A 13952-nucleotide genomic window follows, 5' to 3' on the forward strand; every position below is an offset into this window, starting at 1 on the left:
ATGACACTGTTACAAAGGTGTCCTAAGACAATAGCCCTTTCTTCAGTGTTAATAGCAGAGGATCACTAAGACGAGTAACGTTGCACAATTGAACCCTCAGATTGTTTCTAGTAATATTCTATATCCGTTCTCATACCACACTCATCACCATAATATCTGAGCACCTTCCAGTAGAGCATCAAGCAACACGATTGCAAATCTGTCACATTTTTGTTCTCTCATCTTCTCCCAGGAGAAGTGCACACAGTAGAGTTAGATTGCTAGAAAAATAAATCTAGTTAGAGGTATTGATAGGGTGCCTATCACCATAGCATTCAGGTGAGGGCATACACCGGAGCTTAATCCTTAATGGATCCCTTTCTTCCCTCAGTTTAGCCATTTGGACTTGAAATTTATATATAAATGATACATTCCCACTCGAATCCTTTCCTCAATCCTCATTGTTCTTCAGTTTCTGTCCTTGCAGGAAGGATGGTGGAAAGATGAGTTTTGCAATGGGATCTGAAGGTTAGAGTTCTGCTCATTCTTATCTCATCCAGTCAGCAGCTCCACCGACGGTGGCCTTCCTCAGAGAACACACCTCCACCAGCTCCTGGAAGTCTGACTCTGGGCTTTGAGAACTTGACATTCCTTAAAGAATGCACCTGTCTCAGAGTCATGAGTGGGGGAGGAGTTTCTGAGATAGCCTGGACCCAGCCATTAGAGCTTGAAATATCATGACAAAGACTTTGATTTGGGCCAAGAAAATAATGGAGAGTAGGTAGCATAGACTTGGTGTGCTCTTGGTGGGCTGCACTTGTCAGGAAGTAGGTATCCACAGGCTGCACCATGTGGAGTGTGTGTTAGTCAGATCATCTGCCTCAGATAGAAAATTACAGCAGCTCAGTCCTGAGGAAACAGGCATATGGATCATGGTAGCTAGATAATTGTTATGCAATTGATGAACCATTGTTGAATTAGGGTGGAGACTAGTGTCCCGCAAAGGCCTTTCACAAAACAAATGGTGTCTTTTTTCAGCAAGATCTAGCACTAGGTTCAGAAAGGCCAATAGGAACCAGATGTACAAATAAATCCATTTCAGAGTTCTTTCATGGTGACACAAGCTTTTAGGTGGGAGCTCCTGGCAGAGTGCTCTAGGTTCTCAGGGCAACTTTAGAGCAGAAGATGATACAAGTTATTTTATGGATATGTGGAGGATCTGGCTGTGGAAGAGATTTGTGCATCTAAACTTCTGGATAGCTAGTTGAGCATTTACCTACATCTATGCCCCCATAGGCTTTCCACTTAAATCTTAAGTCTGTTAGTCTATAAGGTGCCACGAGACTCTTTGCTGCTTTTACAGATCCAAACTAACACGGCTACCTCTCTGATACTTGACACTTAAATCTTGCATTTCTGCCATGTGTCCCATTCTGACTGTCCAAGCTAGAATGGTTTTCTTAATTAATTAGCATACTATTATGACAACTGCAATTAACACTAAGAACAACAAACAATGCATGTGATACCATAGGGCATAGATAGCTAATCAAACAGATGTATAACCAGAAAAAAAAATGATGCAAAGGTATACAGTGTTCATCCCCAATTCCTATATGCCAGTTGTCATAGTCAAAGGTGAAACTGGCCAGGAGAGATTTGATGAGATAAGAATCAGGAGACCTGGACACTATTCAGGCCTCTGCCAGTTGACTTCTTAGCTTTGAGTAAGTCACTTAATTTCTGTATACCTCAAATTTCCCATCTGTAGAATGGGGCTAGTAATGCTCTTTAAAAAGTGTGTTGAGTTCTTCAGGCAGAAAACAATAGACATTCTTAGTGCTTTTCACCTACCTTTGGTATTGCTAGGACATCTAGCAGCTGGTGTCTAAACACTTCTTGTGATCAGACTATTAGTTTATATAGGCCAAGTTCTCCAACAGAATTGCCTGGATCTTTGGATTTTCCATTTGAAACTCTGGATTAGATGGCAGATTTTAGCTATGCACTTCTCTGTTAGTTGCACAATGCTGGAGACACAAGATTATGCTGTTCCAGACACGAGGTGAAGAGCTGAGCCCAGTGAGACAAATTCCAGTCAGCTTCATTGAGGCCAGGATTTCACCCAAGGTCGCTTAGCTGCAGGTTGGTTCAGCCAAACTGAAACAAGTTGCATAAAGGGTCATTTGCATTCAAAAGCAGCATCAAAACACAACACACACACACACACAGAGGCATTTTGCTAAATCCATCCAATTTTGGGGAGTCAAAAATCACAGACCTGGAAGACATACTGATCCAGCGAGGGCTTTTCTAAGAGAGTGGATCAAGAGTGAATCACAGAAGCTGCTGTCAACTCCCCCCCAAATGTAGGTGACAGATAGATAGTCTCTGGCAGAAACATTTCCTGCTGATCAGTTTTAAATTGGGGATGTTGGAGAGGTCAGAGTGGAGATCAGCTCCTTCCAACCAGCTACGAGCCAAGCTATCCTCCCATGGCACAGGAAAAGGAATCTTTAGGCAGAGTGCTTATTGGTATGCGGGGAACCACCAGGCTACTGCACAGGTGTGGAGGAAAGCCCAGGCATGGACTATTACCCCATTCTGCTAAGTGCTGTACAAATGCAGCACACACTGACCCCACCCTAAAGAGTTTGCAGTCATGGAACACAATGACCTGCAGCTTGTTTTATGGTCTTGTTCTGACTCCAAGCCCAGCCTCATATTGAGGGAAATTCTCTAGGGGCAGAACCAGTGAATTTCATGATCTCCAGCCAAATGTTTGCTTTGGTGAAGGGGTTGAGGGGGAAGAGGTGGAGCTGCTGGAGATGACCGAGGGGGGCAGGAAAGAAGTGGGAACTCCTGAGAGAAAAGGAGGGAGGAGGAGCTATAAGGGGAAGAGATGAAAGATGGGGACTTAGAAGGAGGAAAAGTGAAGCATGAGAGATTTTTTTGCAGGGGGAGAATGAGAGAGAGAGGAGGTCCTGATGTGTTTCCTTTGGGGAAGAGGATCAGTGAAGAAAGAGTATAAAGGCCAAATGAGAGAGAGAGCAAAGTTAAAGCAAAGAGGGAATGGGGAATAGAAGAGGAGGGCAAAGCATTCAGAGGCGCATGAATGGGGAGGGAGGAAAAGGAGGAGAAACCCACCAGGGAAAGAGGAGGGACTGTCCGAGGGGGGAAAATGAAGAGAGGTTTTAGATACAGTGCTAGTGAAAAGCAGCTTGGGGGGCTGAAGGAGAGAAGCAGGGGCTTTTTCTGCTGAGATTGCACTGGCCACGATTAAGGGCCCAAATTCCAATACTCCACCTCCCTCACACAATTCCCTTTCAATGGCCCCTGACCCACAAGAGACGGCCCTGGAAATCAGAGCAGGCAGGCGGGCTAGTAACAGAATCTGAGCCTAACTTACAGGCTCTTGCATTCATTCTGGCCCTGAAACATGCAGATTGCTGCCACTGCACTGCCTCCATCCCTTTATATTGCATTTCTTTACCAGTAAGGGGAAAATTCTGATACATTAAACATGCTCTACCCCACCCCCAGCACAGAAGCCTGCCCTTTTTCTCTCATTTAATAGATCTTGCTTAGCCTAGGGAATCGGAAGGCACGGCCCAGTGATAATGGAGAGAGAGGCTCCATCTCTCCCTCCTTGGTGGACAAGGTGGCTTAGCATCTCCACAGCTCCATACAGAGCTTGCCAGAGAGAGAGGCTCATTTTGAATGAACTTTAGGGAGATTGGTATCTTGTCCTAGGGCCCACGGTGAAACATAAGCACCTTCCCTCTTTGGTAAATATTTGCATTTAAAAGATTCTATCTAAATATAAACTGCTTGGAAGAGTCATCCCCAGATACAGCTGCCCTCTCCCTTTCTCTAGAAGGAGCTGGTGGGGAGAAAAGCTTCCAGCCCTTCCTCGTTCTTTGCAAAGAAGAGATCAGGGAGGGATCCTACCTGCACAAGTTCTGTTAAGGAATAAGCTATTTGGTTAAAAAATGGGTCCCCATTAGTCAATTTGAAAATACATTATTGTTGGATGGTGGTGGTGCGGTGGAGCTATATTAAAGACAGAAAATTAGTGTGAACGCGCACACACACACACACACACACACACACACTTCCACTAAGAACCCTTAGTCAGTTTGTGTCTTCCATCAGTGCTAGACAGCCATTCTTTTGTAATTTACCAGCCAACTCTGGAGTGCTGTGCCTTATACAGATGTCCACGTAGGTGCACTTATTACTGTCACGTGCTTTTACAAATCCTAGTTTCTTCAGTCTTTTCATAGTGGTCTCACCCTGTACACAAATGCACATTACTTCTTTAAAAAAGTGTGAATGAAGACAATATTTGTCTGCTCCATCCTTTCTATCTCTGACGTGAGGTTTGGATTGTTAGTGCATAGCTCGTTTTCCTTGCCTTTCTGTCATCTAATCAAAGCCTATATTTTAATATATGCCAGTTCTGCTGATCCCAAAGTTCTTTTACGTACAGAACAATTGGGGAACTCAAGAGATTTGCGGCATTCCTGCCACAGATTTTTAATGATAAGATGATTAGCATGCAGCATTCATTTCTTTTTAAAAGTTTCACTTGTACAAATAAATAGTACACACCTATTACACGTATTGTTTCTCTCACAGACGTGTATTACACGGTTTCCTTACAACTGATAAGTCATGGGGGTGTTTTTGCTCTGTTAACGTCTGCGATGACAGTTAAGAAGGAGAGAAATGTAAAGGATACATTTGGATAATGTGACTCCTCTCCATGAACGAATCAGTTATTAAAAAAAAACACTGGACCTTTGCTCTGCATTAATTGTTAGAGCTAATGCAAAATGGCTGAAAGTAAAGAAATTATTTATAGTCCGTCTAGTTTGCAAAAGCTCAAAGGTTGAAGCAGGAAAAAATCCATTGGACGTGTCTTATTGCAGTCATATGTTGTAACAAAATAATCTCTTGTTTTTCCACTGTCTTCAATCTGTTTCTGTCTTCAATCTTTATGAAGCTGTGTAAATAGCTACATTTGAATTGTACAGATTTCCTGAAACACTGTCTCTCGTAAAAAAAAAAAAACCCACAAGATTGTATGTTTCAGCAGAAGGACAAAATGAAATCAACCAAGGAAGCGTTCTTTAAGGAGAAACATGGAGGCTTGTTTTTTGAAGAAGACGTCAGATTCAGTTTTGACTTATTTTTTCAGGCTTTCATTGCGACACCTCAGCCTGCTGTCCCTTTGCAGAAACACTCTAAGTAATCACCACCCTGCATAGGCTGGGATGAAGATTCTTCACTGTCCAAGCCTCAGATTGTTTCTCTAGGACACTTTAAGTGGTCAGAGATAGACAAACAAACAATCTCGAAACATTACCAGAAATAACAGCTTGAAATAAATGATTTCTCTCCAGAAAAGTAGTAATATTGCACTCCATCTGGAAGCTTAGTCAAACATTCACTCCTTCCACTAACTCTTAAAATGCTAACGCCTGGATAAACTGGTTACTTCCAGCAGTCCTGCAAAATCGTACCAGTAGGGAGCACCCTTCGGTCTGTTTTTAGAATCCATCGAGGCAAATTAACAAATAGACGTTCTTTCATTGGGTGCGCAAATGATTGGTTCGCTTGGTAAGTTAGTGTTTCAAAATTGTAAGCACGTTTCTAACGGAAAGTAAAAAAAAAAAATCAAAATCTACGGCTGTTTTGCACATGCCCTAAATTCCTCACCACTAAGTAGCTGGGTCATGTCTTCACTCCAATATATGGTGCGGAGGGGACATGGTCCCAAGCATAACTTTGTGTTAGGAACCAGTGGACACAGCCACTGAATTCTCTGTCATCATGGCTGCTGGGATGGAAGAGGCCAATCAAATCTCATTAGCACCGGCAGTTCTCACACCCCACCCCTCCAGAACCATGTGTGTTGAAAGAAGAACAGAAGTACTCGTGGCACCTTAGAGACTAACAAATTTATTTCAGCATGAGCTTTCGTGAGCTACAGCTCACTTCTTCAGATGCACAGAAGGGACATGTGTTGTAGAATGGGAAAACAGAGGAGAGGTGCTGATCATTCCACCTTTTCCCCTTAGCAGGGTGGGCAAAGTAAAGCAAGGGTTTATGAGTGGTCCTCCTCTGTTGCTTTCGGGGCTACTCGCAGGAGGAAATACTCCCTCCTTTGCAACTTGATGAGAGACATCAGCTTCAGGACAACGGGTCACTATTTGGGGTCGATGTTCTTGTTAATTTAAAAAAAAAATAAAATCCCACACACAGGACTGTATAAGCTCCAGCTCTCCCTGCAGCAGACTTCCAGCTTCACAAAAGCTGTTACAGTTCTTGAACTTCTTTCGACCTGTATTTTGGGAAACGTGACATTTTATTGGATCAAACGATAGGGGAAGGGAGAAAAAAATCCACAACTGTCTTGGAAGTGGTATCATTTAGGTCTAAATTCTTCCTTGCATAGAGCACTGCAGACCAAGCTAAAAGTTGACTCTGGACAGTTAGAAAGGTGTAGTAATGGTGAGTGAGAGGGAAAGGCTTTGGCATGTGTGTGCTTTTCCCCTTACCACTGTTTACAAAATGAAAAGAAGGGAGGAAGAACGAGGCTTCATTTTCCAGCTGTTCGGGTGGCTCGCAGCGTGGACTGCATGTTCTATTATTTTTCAGGCTTGGATCCGGAACAGCTAATAAGGGTCATCAGGAAACATTAACAGACGTTGGACGACACATATCTATTGTTATGGATTTTTAATCTCTCAGGGCAGCTGCTGCGGCTTGCTGTTGCGGTGCCATACTTCCCTGAGCCCAGCCCAAAGCACCGCTTGAACTTCATTTGGTAAAGCCGCCCGGAACGTTAATTTCAAACTGGCGAGAAGTTTCTGGGAAACGTTGCTGCAAGTCAAACGAGGAAAGCGGGCTGCAGAACCCTGCATTGCTCGGTTGACCTCAACTGGCAGCTTAGCTTTGAAAGGGGAGAAAAATGGACAAATCAAATCAAACAAACAGGACGCTGAAAATAGCAAATTCACAATAATATATAAGAACTAAATTGGTAGGAATGAAATTTCCCATCACTTTAGTCCAATGAGACAAAAACTTATTTGGTTAATTACCGAATTAATGAGTGAAAGGGCAGTATTTCTGTTTCAGCAAGATGGAAAAGGAATCTTTTATATGGCGGATTTTTTTAAGTTACCTACCCAGAACAAATGTTATCTGAAAGCATCAGGTCATTCTGAGATTTGGTTATAATAACTCCCGTTGCTATTACAATAAATGCAAGTTTCTTCATCCTTTTTTTTTTAAATGGCGAGATTAGAGCACTTTAAACTACGTCTAGCTGTCAGTACTGGGATTTTTTCGTTATAGCACGTTTTCCTATGAAAACAGATACAGACATTGCGATTTATTTTCTTTTTTACGTCAAGCCTGAAAGTTAGATCAAGATTATCCGCTAACTTCAGTGAGATATGCAGGTCTGGTAAAATTCTATAGCCATACATCACACGTTATTACGCCAGCTAGCCCTATATATCAGAGGATGTGTTTACAAACACACACTTCCCTATAGAAACTACTGCATCAGATTAGCATAAAACCCCCACAAAGACAGAAACCTATACGTAGAAACCCAAATAGATGGGGCTGATTATTTGCCACGGAATGGCCCTGGGTTCCACTGAGAAGAAGTTTAATATATACCTTTTGGTATGCACGTTTTTCCCCAAGAGTCATTCTTAGAAAATATGGATCTGATACTGATGCTGCAGCAGCTAAGCAGAAAAGATACAGCAGTGTCCTCTCTCATAATGAACTCTGTGAGGCACATTCATTTCAATGGATTGTCATGCCTGTCACAGAGAAATCAAAGGGAGAGAATGTCTCCTACAGTGATATTTGCAGGTATTTACACTTGATTTCTTTCTATTAAAGCCAGAGAATGCAGCAAATATTTTGTGGATGCATCAGTCGTTCTATATTGTGTTTGAATTCTAGACACTGAAGGTTTGTTGACATGATACTGTAACTGTTTGTAACGCTCCCTTTAATCAAATAGGCTCCTTGTTAAATTAAAATCCAGTATTTTAAGGGCAAATATTTAAGGGGCATCTCTTGTAAGAGGTAGGTATAATTATATCTCAATGAATTTCGTGGGAAATAAAGGAACGCGAGGAGATGGTTCTATCAGTCAATAAAAGGCAAAGTATTTGTCCCTCCAATAGTTGCGGTGATAGTGACTGAAGTATAAAGGAAAGGCACAGACAGTAAGGATGCGTTTCTCTCTTTATACTGGCAGGTGGGACCTTCCTAGGAGAGAGGGGCTGTTAAATGACTCGTAACAACTTTTCTCCTGATGAGAGTGTCTTATAACAATACATTTTTGGTCAAATAAAAATCATTCTGCAAGTCACCAAAAGCTGGAAATACGTTCTTAGAACTTGTCTCGAAATAAATGCGCCTACACTAGCAGCATAAAGGAAATTTATACTTGGTAAAGAAGAGAGCTCTTGGCTTTGTCTAATTCGTGGGGATTTTTAATCCAGTATAGTTCCCATGAAAAGAGAACTGCTCGCTGGTTTACGTCTTTTATTGTTGTTAAGTGGTTGGCCACCTCCAGGAAACAAGCCTTTCCAACACACACTACTGGGCATTGCTGCCAATAATTATCCCATGGTCCCAGGATATTAGAGATACAAGGTACGGGTGGGTAATAGCTTTTATTGGACTAACTTCTGTTGGTGGGAGAGACAAAGCTCTTCAGCTCTCTGTGTCAGCTCGAAACCTTGGCTCTCCTACCAACAGACGTTGGCTTTTCTTAGACCATTACCTCTCCCACCTTGTCTCTCCGAGCATTACTGATTCATTTGACACGGGCAGAAATGGGGGAGGGGAATTAGTGGAGTAATCACATTTAGTTAAAATAAAAGACAATAGTCAATTTCCAAGCTGACCAAATCCGAATGAATGTAGGTAGTGGGGGTTGATTCTCGGCTTCTGCAGTTAACAAGAGCAGTAACGACATGTGCTACACACGACAGTGAAATAACATTAATGTCAAATACGGCACTAGAGTTCTCTTTAAAGTCCGGGAGAGGAATCCCTTTCCTCAACAAACAAGGACTGTGGCTAGCAGTTTATGTGCACAGAAACATACATACACACACACTTGCATGTACACACGCTAATATAGTAGAAATAGCGTCTTTATACACAGTATAACTATGCAGCCAAAGTCATCTGCAGTGGGTGAATCCGTGTTACACACACACACACACACACACACACACACACACACACACACACACACACACACACACACACACACACACACACACACAGTGTAGTTCTATTTGTGGACAAATAAATATCCTGACAAGCATGTAACGTTGCTTGTGTGCACAATGTAGATACGTGAGCCTACAAGGTACATACGTTCATTTGTTACCTCTGTAAAACCCACGTTCCTGTAAATGTAAAGGTCTAATTTCCTTCTGAGCAGGAAGCAGTTGCAGGCAGGGTATGCGCGGAGACCAGGCTAATACAGCACCGAGAACTCAGGCGTTAAGGGCCCGGTTCTCCATTGTTTAATTAAAGGGTCAGGGGGATTGTTGAGAGTTTCGGGGAACGAAACATTTTTCCTCCCATTGGGGAGTGTTGCAACTGCGCCAAGTGCGGTATCCGACGCAAGACAATGGCTTAGGAGCTAAGAACTCAGGCAGAAATTGGGGAGCTCTGAAAGACAGGCTTACGGGACACCTCATTTCATTCCAAGAGGCAGTAAAGCCAGGAGAACTGCTCGTTTGGAAAAAGTGCACCATTCGGGAAATCCCAATGTCTCCCCTGAAGGAGAGAAACCCTAACAAAGGGATGGAATTTGAGGAAAGCCACCAGCTCGTGGGAAATCTCATTGTTTAGCAGAGTGCAGCCCTGCCATGCAAATCCAGTACACAGTAAAACCAGCTGCAAGTTCTCCCCTAATAGGCAAAGCTGAGGCGGTTACCAGAGCCAGTTAAGCACATTTCGCTGAAATAAACACACGGCGATGGGGTAGAAACATCCCGTTCTTGTTATGATTCTTAATCTCCCTGTGGAGACGTTTCCACCGGGTTGGAAACAAGCAATCGCAAGCAGTTGTTTACATGAACCGGCCCTACCGAACGAGGCAACATCTGGAAGCCGGACCCTCCGAGGGGATAGACACAACGGCTGGGTACACACACGCCCGCGCGCCCACACCCACTACAAGTGCTAACTCGGAATCCGCCCAGATCCGAAATCAGATTTCCCAGCCAAGAGTCCGAGCGTGGGAAGCGGTTTGTGCTTACCTGCTAGCCGCAAGCAGCGTCCCCCTCACAACCTGCAGAAGAGGAGAAATCTCCTTTCCAACAACCCTCAAACTTCCCTCAAGTCCACCCAGGCTTTTATTATTATTATTTGGGAGAGCTAATCAAGGAAATAAAGTTAAAGAGGAGGAGAGTTCCTCTTGTTTGGGGTCTGGTTAAGGGAGGGGGGGAGGGGAATGAAAGAGACCAGTTGCTGCCCACCGCTTTGACCAGTGAGGGGATTCAACCCTGATTACCATTTTGTTTTTGTCCAGATCTGAAAGTAGGGCCCCCTGCATTCACATCAGCGCCTTCCACCGTGAGTGTAAAGGACAGGCCTTGGCGGGCCCCTCTGGATTGTCCTCCATTAACAATCCCTCCTTTTGTGGAGGTGCTTCTTTTTCTATTCACACACAGTGCTGATGGCACTTCAGGCCCAGCTCTTAAAGAAACTGTTTGCAAAATTATACCTTTCCGCGGGCTACTCCGCAAGGCAGCGGGCAGCTGTAGTTAGGAAAACATTATTGAGGCTTGTAATTTAATTAAAAATGCTGAGGTGTGGGGGTGGAGGGGGAAGGGAGGCAGTGGGAAAGGGGGAAATCGGGGCTTCACTCATGATAGTTTAAAAATTAGAAGCACACCTCTCAGTGCTTTCTCCAACACTGATCCGCACGCTGCTAAATCTCTGACCACTCGTGGCTATAAATGAAACACTGATTAGGGGTGTTATAGATGTAGATAAGTGTGGAAACATTATACCTCGTATTACATGTATTCAGACGCATCTATTGTCTGCATCTTGTGTTAGACACTATATCCCACACATTGTACAGATATATACGTGGATGGAAAGTGTATATGAAGTCTCGCACACACACACACACACACACAACTGCCATGATATCTATGTGTGTGTAAACACACAGTTTATACACCGTATATGTGCTCGGCTTGTGTGTTGCACACAACTTATACACACACACCTATCTAATGTGTGTGAATCTCTAATTACATACACACAGAGGTGTGTTTGTATGTGTGTGCAATATTATGTAAACACACACACAGAGCCCTAAACTTGGTTTAAAGAAAAACGCATTTAACATCCCTTCCCCCCAAGGGAAAGCAAAAAACCCACAACCCAGCTAGGATTAAGAAATTAGTCTCAAATAATTAAAACAATAACGAGGGTGAGTCAATATGTCCCATTTGCCCGCCGTTCATTTCCAGGACCCCCTAAATGTTGTGACCCCTCTATAGATTATTCCCAGCGACTCCGAAATCCAGAATGTGGTTGGTTGGTTTGCTTAGCACTATGTGACTGTCATTATTCCAGTAGCCAAGAGCTCTGGAAATGTTCAAAGGGCAACACGACTTTTTTTTTGTTTTAAACCATAATAATTCAGCTGGAGAAGCAGGACAGAGCCTGACCCCCGGCTCCATGGATGAGTGCTTCTGTCGGACCCCTGCTGTGCCAATGTGGACCTTCAGCAGCAGCTCAGAAATTGGTGTGATTTGCCTGGGAAACCAGCAGCCATCGACCAACTGGCCTTGACAAGATGAAGAGGCAATGTATAGAAGACGTTTAATGGGGAGGGGGGGAATATATCCCAGCCAACCCCCGGAGAGGAGCATTCCTAGCTGATCTCTTTAGGGCCGAAAGGAAAGGAGGGGGTCGGGTGTCGTTTAAAACACGTCCGGCTCCTTTTCCCCCTGCATCAGGAGCCCCCTCCAAGGTCTGCCTAGCAAGGGGTATTTCCTTGTTCCTGGCTGGGGCTAGTGTGGGAGGATGGGCTTCCGTAAAGGCAGGATTTCTTTAATGTCAGTGAATGACTCGCGGAAGGCTGGCGAGGCTTTATACAGGCTGGCGTGGAGTTGGATTATGCACGCCAAAGAGCCCAAATTTCTTCAAGTGATCTTGAAATCACACTGATGGGCGGCGAACATTTATAAATAACAGTGCGAGGAGTTAAGATGATTTACTGGAGAGATACTGTGAGGCGATTCCCCACTTAAGCAGAACAATAACGAACGGGCTCTGTGTCCAGGAGGTGGCTTTGGCTACTGTGCGGGGTTATTTCCGTGCATACAGAGTATCACTGGTTTTTAATTTGGGCGTTGAAATATTTGCAGTCCCAATGGGCTGCCTCGCGGATTGCCCCTGCCCCCGGAAGATATAAAGCCCTGGAGTCACTCCTGAGGGCCCCATTGTTATTTATATTACCACCACTCCTGGGCCCCCTTTGTGCTAGGAGCTGTACAAATGGGTGGCCTGTGGAGGACAGCGAAGCGGGATCCCCCTCCCCTCAGCACCCTGAAGAGCAGGGCACAGCTCCAAGACCCCCTCTCCCAGGAGCAGGCTAGGCCCTTTCAGCCCCAACCCTCACTAGTGAGGCCTGTGCTAGGAAAGTCACCAGCACATGCCAGGGCTGGGATCAGCCCCTCTTCTCCAACCTGGGCCACCTGAAGGGTCTACCAAGGCGGACATCCAGCCCTGCCCTGATGACTCCCTATCCCCCGGGGTTGCTAGTGCAATGGGAGCCCCCACGGCTCCTGGTGAGGCTGGTTCAGGGGCCTGCCTCAGAAGCAGGAGAACAATGTGGTGACAGCCCCTGCTCCAGCCTGCAGCCCCTGGGCGATTCCTGCTCACACTGCCAAAGAGCCATGGCGGGGGGGAGCTCTCCCCAGTGCAAAGCAGGGCAGGACTAGCCTGCTGACCAGTAAGAATAAAGCTCCTTCCAAAAGAGGGGGGAGGGATAGCTCAGTGGTTTGAGCATTGGCCTGCCTAACCCAGCCTTGAGTGTTCAATCCGGGGCATTAGGGATCTGGGGCAAACATCTGTCCAGGGACTGATCTTGCTTTGAGAAGGGGGTTGGACTAGATACCTCCTGAGGTCCTTTCCAACCCTGATATTCTATGAAAATCCAGAGGAACAAAAGGCCCGCAGGCCCCACTTTGACCTGCAAGCAGCCTTAGCCCGATCTGCGCTCAGGGTCCATGCTGGCTCCTCCTGCTGGATCAATGGGCCAGCGCCCCTGGAGTCCAGCAGATTCAGGATCGGGCAGGGCATTCCACCCTGGCTCCTTATTCACCCTTGCCACGTGGTCAGCCTCACCTAACACATTCGAGGAGGAGCAGGTCGATGGGCATCGCTCTGTATTGGTAATACCAGGGGCATTACAGAAGGAAAAATTCTTTGGCGAGGGACTTTTCTTTAAACGAACAGAACCCAGGTAAAATGCAGCTGCAAGACAAGGCGGAGTGATGAGGTCCAGGGTGCGCACACACAGCCCCAGCTAGAGGCAAGACAAAGCCCAGCTGCTGCCACGTGACAAGTTTGCACAAAACACAGACGTGCAGGCCGCAAGATGCTGCGCTTTGCAAAAGGAAAAGACGGGGCCAGAGCCTCCTTTCACTGAAAGAAGCGGGGGTGTTTGAGGGACACACCCCTAAAGCTTCTCCCCTGCAGGTATCCAGCTCTGTTACAGCAAGGCAGAGGTTAGGTTGCTGGCCTGTCACGATTCCCTTTGCGCCTTGTTTCCTAGACACGTGCGTCCCCAAATAAGAACTCTGGAAACCAGCAACATGCCTCCAAGAACTGTGCAGTCTTCCACGAGGCCCACTAGGTCCCTCCTGTTGTTATTTAGGTTT

The sequence above is a fragment of the Gopherus flavomarginatus genome, chromosome 11 (genome assembly GCF_025201925.1).
Source record: "Gopherus flavomarginatus isolate rGopFla2 chromosome 11, rGopFla2.mat.asm, whole genome shotgun sequence".
In the NCBI taxonomy this organism is placed as follows: domain Eukaryota; kingdom Metazoa; phylum Chordata; order Testudines; family Testudinidae; genus Gopherus; species Gopherus flavomarginatus.